This window comes from Epinephelus moara, chromosome 9 (genome assembly GCF_006386435.1).
Source record: "Epinephelus moara isolate mb chromosome 9, YSFRI_EMoa_1.0, whole genome shotgun sequence".
Taxonomy (NCBI): domain Eukaryota; kingdom Metazoa; phylum Chordata; class Actinopteri; order Perciformes; family Serranidae; genus Epinephelus; species Epinephelus moara.
Window position 1 is genome coordinate 36,045,790 of NC_065514.1, and position 8,304 is coordinate 36,054,093.

Genomic DNA, 8,304 nt, shown 5'->3' on the forward strand with positions numbered 1-8,304 from the left:
TATCAGCGGCGCAGTGATGCAAGGAGAGGGATGAGGTGTGTGAGGTTCAGCCACTTGTCAGCTGTCAAAAGACAAGACGTGATTGGTTTGTTTCGATTTACACCCGTCCCAACAGTCCTACGTTGTAAACACAGCCAGCATGGTGAGGAGGGGGTTTGTCAGCTTGCGTCCCGTGTGTCTGTGTAGGAGCCTGAATGAATACTCCATGAAGTATCGGATGACATGGTTTCATCAATGTTATCATAGCTTTTTGATACACAGTGGCTACTGTTGTTGCAATACACGTTTGAAACAGTGAGGCGCTAGATTGCGCTATAACGTTAGATGGGAGAAATCCTACACACTGTGGCTTTAAGATAGGGATATTTCATCAAAATCACATAGTTCTACATCTCATTTAAAATTTTGCCAAAAATAAACCATTTGGATGAATTAACAAGCATGCATGACAAAATTAAAAAACCAAGGCTTTTTCAACTCCAGGATTTTATCGTCAACTTTTACTTTAAAACATCAAAAGGTAAGTTTTAAAAATCTAATAACTCATTTATGGTGCAGGGAGGGTCATACATTTTCCACCAGTCACTCAGGGAGGCTCAAGGAAAAATATTTGTAGGTTCAGGGAGGGTCAAAATAAAAACAGCGTTTTTTTTTGTTAACAAAAATCCTTTATCTTACTCATACGCTCTGACTTCCTGGTTTCAATGTTGGATGGGTCCATGTTAGACTTGTGCCATAGGTAAGTCGTTGCCTGAACAGTTGTTAAGAGCCAAAGCCGCAGGCAGCAGTACACTCAGATCTCCACAGCAGAGCGACACCGCCCCACTGCAGGGCGTCACAGCCATCCTGGGTGGAGTTTAAGCAGTAGCACTACTCAGAGCGGATAGGGAGGGGAACTGAGAAAAGTCGCTATCTGGCTTTTCCCCGTTGCAAAAGCTTGCAAAAGTGAAATACCTTTTAATATTTCGGTTTGTCAAAGTCCGAGAGGCCGCCGGCGGGAGTGGATTCACGCGCTCAGGTCAGACTGAATGTTTCTAACTTTGAAAAGTTTCCACCATTCTAGCAAGAAGTCCTTGACGTCATCAGAGACTCGATGTGGAAGCGAGAAAACTTAGTAAAAGTACGCAGACACGGGCCTGCTATAGACGCAGCCCGAACCGCTGTGTATGTGAAAACCCACTGGGTACTTATCATTAATACAGATAGGAAACACAGTGTTGTTGAGTAATAGGCGCCACACAGACAGACAGACAGGCAGACAGACACAGAAATATGCCTTCCCCTACATACCCAGCTGAAGGTCTTGTTGATTATGTCTCTGCTCTATCAAGAAACATGTATTGTCTCAGTGGAATCTGTTCGGGCGTCTGGCATTCTGGTGACGGCTCTGTGTGTTAGTCCACAATACTGAGAAATGTTGTTGCTCTGTACAGGTTCCGTATTTTAAAGAGCTAATTGCATAGAGACCACCTCTGCTGACCTACATCAGCTTCATAACTCTCATTGTGTAGCTCCTCAGTCTAGCTGACCTGAGACCTTCTATCATTTCTTTGAGTTGTGCTTCAACAAAGCTGAGTGCTGGGCGTGTTGGGCAGCCAGCAGACAACCAAGAAAGAAAATGTAGCCTCTGGGTGTAAATTCTTACACCACTGTGTTGTGGTGTGCGACACAGTGGAGGGATTTGCATGGGGATGTTTACTTTGTGTTTTAAACTTGAGTTAATAGTAGCATATAAGGCAGGTTTGTATGTGGAAACACTCCAAAAGCCACAGTAAGCCTGGTATGGGAGGAATCTGTGAGGCCTAATAGCAGTTCGTATTCAGTGTTGCAGGGCGTGCTACATGCTGGCACATGATATGACCGCCTTCGTGCAATATAAGGACATTTTCACACATGTCCAAAAACTATAATCTTGTGGTAATTCTGGCCCAAAACCAACACCAGGATTTAAAATGTCATGCACTAGCCTTGCATGTCTGCTACCAGTTGACCCATAATACTATAATCTTATTGTTAGTGTAATAGATGGAGATGATTAATGGGGAACTTGACCCATTTTCAGAAGCCATATATTTTATTCCTACGGTCTAAGTCCAAAAATATTAGTAAACATAAACAACTCTCACAAATTAGTGATGCGCAGTAGTTTTTTCTTTTGCCATATTTGATGTGTCAATATTTAAAAACTAATTTGACTGGTAACCAACGCCGATACTGATATATCCACTTTCTGCTCCAACTAATTTTAGTGTTCATCAGGTCTTTTCTATAGTGTAATTGACATCATATTTTGCATGCATACTTTTATCCTGATAGCCCACCAGTAGATGGCGATATAAAATAGAATGCTTTGCAATATGTATATATATATATATATATATATATATATGTATATAATATTAATTCATTGTGCAAAATAAGAAAAAGCATGTTGGCTGACTCTCATAGTTTGTTTTTAAGCCAATATCAGCCTTACTGATGGCGTGTTGATATTATTGTGCATCCCTATTCCAAATCCAAAATCTAGAGTGCTGAAGCTGAAATTTTTGATGTTGTAGGGCAGTGGTTCCCAACTGGTGGGTCCTTGTCCAGAAGTTTCATCACTGGTCAATTGTGAATGGACTTCAAGTGACTTGCGAAGGTGTCAAGTTTGTAAAAAAAAAATCCCACACACTTTATTTTGAAGAACAGTGAATTTCTGTAATGTTTGAAGTGCAGTTTCCTGCTGTAGAGTGAGTAACTAACTGACAGCTACTGGGCAGAGACGCCAAACTAGCTCAATGACATGGCCAAATGCAAGTATGACGCTGAATGTATTTAACTGATCTGGAGCCTGTGGCTCGGGGCCAACGACTTCTCACATCATATGGGTCATAAAAAAATCACTAATTAAAGATGAAACAGTTGTTTGTGTCATTTATTCTGCTCGTGAAAGGATTGTCCCCTACTCTTGCAGGGCTTGACGCTAACTTTTTTCCCAAGGAGCGCATGTGCTCCTAAGTTGAAAAAGTAAGGTGCGCACAAAGAACTTTAGGGGCACAATGTAAATTGATCAAATAATGTGTTTTCCGTAATAAACGTGATGCAAATAGACATTTACAAGCAAAATTATTAAATGAATTTGTATACAAAATGTACAGAAAGGTAAAATCATCAAGTTTTGAAAAAGTATTGCAATTTAATTTTGTCTTTAATGTTATTATCTTATATATATTATCTTTGAAATATGATTATCTTATATAATGTTATTACTATCCTAAAACATTCTCCAGGTCCTCTGAAACTCTGCAGAACTTAAGCCTCTTTCACACAGAGCGCGATTTTCGCGGCGCCCACCGCGGGGTAGGGCACAGAGCAAGCGGAGAGCAAGGCGCGCAAGACAGGATTTGGGGTACAGGCTCGTTCAGGAGCTACAGCTCCATGGTGACCGCTTCCGGGTCTACTTCAGGCTCTTCTCTGCTATTGGACGCGCCGAGGTATCGTCACAGCGTGTTGCGGTGAAATTAAAAAATGTTCAATGCGAGCGCAGGCTGGCGGCGTGCAGACGCCGCATCAGCTTGGCGGCAGAGCGGTGCGCTCTTGCGCTGCGGTAGCACATACACAATGAATGGGTTTGTCGGCGGAGGTCTGCGCTTTGCGCGCTCTGTGTAAAAACGGCTTTATTTCCACCCTGCCCAGCAGCAGTACCGTGGCGAACGGTCCCTAACTGCGGGGAGAACGAAGCAGGCTTCACCGGACAGTGGGACTTATATTCATTGTGCCGACAGTGGCTTGGAAAACCGCCCATAACCGTGTCACTCGGGGAAGAGGGAAGGCGGCTGGAGTTCCTCCAACATTTGCAGTTAGATTATCATATTTTTTTACTGACAAAAATATAGGCTGCTTCGGCTGATTTTTTTTCTGCGCACATGTGCCCCTAAATATTTTTTACAGTTCGCACACACCTATTTTTAGTTGCAAATGCGAGTGAAACGCTCGCACTGTCGAGCCCTGTCTTTACTTAACGCCTTTTTGCTGTTGTCATGTCTGCTACTTGGCAGGGAATGTCTGCTGCTAAGTAACCGTTAACTATGCTTTTTTACAGTCTGTTTATGAAAACAGCATTAGAACATTAGTTCTGCCTGTGTAGTTACTACTTGGTGCATGTCTACAAGTTGTATGACTGTCCTGCTGTCCTGAGGTGAATGCAAAGTGATTATAACCAATGTTGTATTAATCATATATTTTGAAAGACAACCCGAGGGCTGTTTAAATTGGTCCATGGGCCACAACTGGCCCCCGGGCCTGACTGGACATGCCTGGTATATAGTCTGGAGCTGCTCCAGACAGTGAATGGTGAAAGAAGTTCTAGATGCCACTGAGAGCACTCAAGGGAATGTTCTGAGTATATGGGTACATTTTCTGTGTCAGAACTGAGAGCACTACAATAGAATAATAATAATAATAATAATAATGATAATAATAATACATTTTATTTGAAGGCGCCTTTCTTGGAACTCAAGGACACCGTACAGATACACAAAATGACATTAAAAAGACATTAAAAAGAAACAACAATATATATATATATATATATATATATATATATATATATATATATATATATATATATATATATANAACAGACATTAAGATTACCAGTATCAGTAGAGATACAGGAGGGATATATTTATATATATATAATTTATATATATATATATATATATATATATATATATATATATATATATATAAAAAGAAGAATAAAACTCATTTGGGAATAAAAATAAAACAAAATCAGTTTCCCATTCATTGTCTATGGAGCCGTTCCAGGCTTTATACACTATGACATCACCAAGTTTGAGACTTTTCTCTGGCTTTGAGAGAGAGAGTAGCTCATGTTCACACATATTGATTAAACTTTATAGGCCATGAAAACAACATTAAGATTCTTAATTTAAGGGCTGTTCCCATTTAAGAAGTCTAAAAACACTGCTTTATCAGAAGCCTGAGCTGTTTCAAATGTTTGGGGTTGACTCGAGTCCCAGGTCTGTCAGAGCTGAGCACTGAGTCACGGGTCTAGTTCTTTAAGGTGTCAGTTTCTTACACAATAGCCAAAGTCATTGTTCTCCTAAACTGCATCCCTATGATGATGCAGTTGCTATACAATAATATGAGTTATTCCATGAGGCCACCATGCATGTTATCATATGTGAATCTGAAAGATTTGACCTAATGGATGAAATAGTGCTAATAGTTTCACTGCCATTATTTAAACTGTAGACTGTCAGTTGGGCAGAAGCACAGAGGGAAGTCTGGAAGAAACCTTCTTTACTCTTTACTCTTATCATGATGGCCCACCAGCAGATGGAGACATGAAATGGAATGCTTTTCATTGTATGTAATATTTATTTATAGTTCATTTTAAAGCCAATATTGGCCAATACCGATAACGTGCTGATGTTATCAGCATGTTGGCCGATTTTGATATTTCATTTTAGAGCCAATATCAGCGACATCGATGACATGCCGATATTATCGTGCATCCCTATTTGTTGAACATTCAAAAATGAATCAACAACAATTTTGATAATTGAAAACTTGTTAGATATTATGAAAGAAAAATGCCAATCCCCCTCTGATTCCAGCCTTTAGATGTGTAATTTTCTGCTTTCTGTTTGTTTGTTTAGGATGTTTCAGTTTTGATTGTTTGGTCAAGAAAGACAATAGTAAGAAATGCAGCTGCACAGTTTGAAGACATATCATCATGCTACAGTATGCATTGCTAAAGGCGCCAATGTCCAACCATTTCTGTCGCTGTCTTCTGAAACCGACCATCAAGCTTTCTTACCTTCAAGCTGTGTATGATTGTTCAGCTGGGTGAAGGTGAGAGAGGTAAAGCCCAGGGTTTATATGTCTCAGGCTCTCCTTTTTATTCTTGACAGAACTATTTCTGTCACTTTTCATGTGTGCAACTATGAACATCTGTCTGGAGAGACTCTGAAAATGTGCACCGGTATCCCCATATTTAAAGGACATTGTGTCATCCCCCCTCTCTGTGACTTACAGCTTCTTGCTCCACCTTCCAGTGTAGCTGTTTGGAAGAGCTGTAACCACTTTTGATTTCTGATGCTGCCAGATTACACTGTACAAACTTGTACTGTTTGACTATAAATGCAGTGGGGATGGGAAGAATAGCACGGTAGTTGATTAATACACTGCATATGTGTACTGAACATATGCAGTGTAAACTTTTGTACTCCAGCACATTTAAAGATTCATCCACTGGAGGCCAGTAAATAAAAAAAATATATATTAAAATGAACCTGAAATAAAGTGATCTTAAAGATAAGGGAGATCCAAAAACAGCAAACGAAGACCCGCAGATAAATTAAAGAAACATTTGCTGAAAACCATATGAGGGGAGGAAAAGGAACATGTTGGATGAACCAAGTCAAAGAAAGGAGGAACTTAAATGTGCCTAATCACTGGTCAACATTTATTGAGGAAGGTTTTGTTATCAAAGAGATGATCAGCAAAACAACACAGTGTCATCTGGCTCAAAGTTTTGCGGTGACATGGACACAATCCAACAATAAGTTGCATGGCTCGCCACATACATGCAAGCATGCAGTCCTGGTGGATTTCTTTCTTATATTGTGCAGTGTTTTGGTGTCTGATATACATTTAAACAAATTAATCTGTCTCTCCAACTGGACTTGTGTTTCACTCAGTACATTTACATGCTTAGTTAAGTGGAACTACAGTTATAGCTTGACTAGGCCATTTAATTGGACCACTGTCCTTGTTCCAGTATACAAGCATGGGAGGGGAAAAAATTTTTATTGACAGAAGTATGTCCGACTCTGCTATGATAGGTGGTGATATTCCCCCTTTCAGCTTGTTAGTGTCGAATCTTTTTCCGGTTGACCTATTATGTCACAGACAAAACAATCAACAAAAAAGTCAACTACAGTTAGCTTGCAGCAAATTGGTGCCATTGTACGGCTCTTGCTGTAGATTTCGCCATGTTGTTACTGGCTTCTTCTTCTGTTACGCATTTAATGCTATTTGACTTCTGGGACAGAAGCTGTGGAGCACATGCAGAGCGGCTAGGCCAGTTTGGGCCTAGGTAGGAACTTGATAAAGTACAATTTCAGTTGGACCAACCTTTTTACATGCATTTTAAAAGTCTGTTTTTTGTCAGACTGACACAATAAATCCATTTTCTCTAATGTCATGTAAACATATTGATTGTCTCACAGGTACCTTTAACAACACAACCAAACCAGGGCTGTTTTCAACTTGAATTCCCGCTGATGTACTGGGGTCCGTTTCACAAAGCAGGTTTAGTGAAAACTGAGTCTGTTAACCCTGAAATGGGGGAAACTCTGGGTTTTCCGTTTCAGAAATAGAGGTAACTTAAACCAGAGAAAGCGGAGTAACTCCAGCCCGTTTCAGAAAGAGAGGTAACTGAAGCTCAGTGTCAGTTACTATGCCAACTGACTCTGTGAACCTTACCTGGTCGGGAGCAGGTTTTCTTCAATGAACCTCGAGTTTCTAGCTGTCTCCTCCCTCTTACAACACACATGCAGTGTGATTCATTCATTCATTCATTTAGTGTTGCGCGGGGTTCAGCGAGTTTGATCATCTGTCCTCAAGGTAAAGTTGGATCCTAAAGTGTGTTCTAGTTCTAAATCTACTTTTTTCGACCATGGCATGTCCGTTCTTGGAGGACCCTGTGGACGAAGAGGCAGTGTTACTGAGGAGGGAGTTACGCATTCGTCGGGAGATTATTCACAGGCCCAGAATTGACGTATTATCATTTCCAGAACATTTTCTTTTTGAACGGTACCGTTTCACATTACAGTCCATCATTTATATCCATAACCTCATCTGTCGTGACAAAACCAATGTCACCAACCATGGACGTGCACTTTCATCTACCCAGATTCTTTGTGTTGCTCTTCGTTTTTTTGCAAATGGGAGTTTTCTGTATAATTTTGGAGATGCAGAAAATATCAGTAAGGCCACTGTCTGCAGAGCCATGAGAAAAGTGTTCCTAGCTCTGAAACGTCTATTAAACTCTTTTGTTGTGTTCCCTGGACATAAACCTGTGGGGTCATCAAGGAGGAGTTCCACAGGATTGCAGGTGAATGATGTAGAAATCAGTTAAAATTTATGATTATAAATCATGTTCAGTTAATGACATGGTGCTGCAACCTCAGACTGGGATTAGTAATTTTAATTTCTTTTAGGATTTCCCAGTGTGATAGGGTGCAGTGATGGAACCCACATTCCCATCATTGCTCCTTCACAAAATGA

At 40.4% G+C, this 8,304-nt stretch overlaps 1 protein-coding gene across 1 annotated transcript in view; it reads left to right on the forward strand.

The window, feature by feature from the left end:
- Positions 1-859: 859 nt before the first annotated feature.
- Positions 860-8,304, forward strand: part of tln1 (talin 1) — a 173,487-nt gene continuing 166,042 nt past the window's right edge. The window contains exon 1 of the mRNA XM_050052653.1: positions 860-1,018. The gene's annotated coding sequence lies outside the window, so the exon portion shown is untranslated. The remainder of the gene's footprint in view (positions 1,019-8,304) is intronic.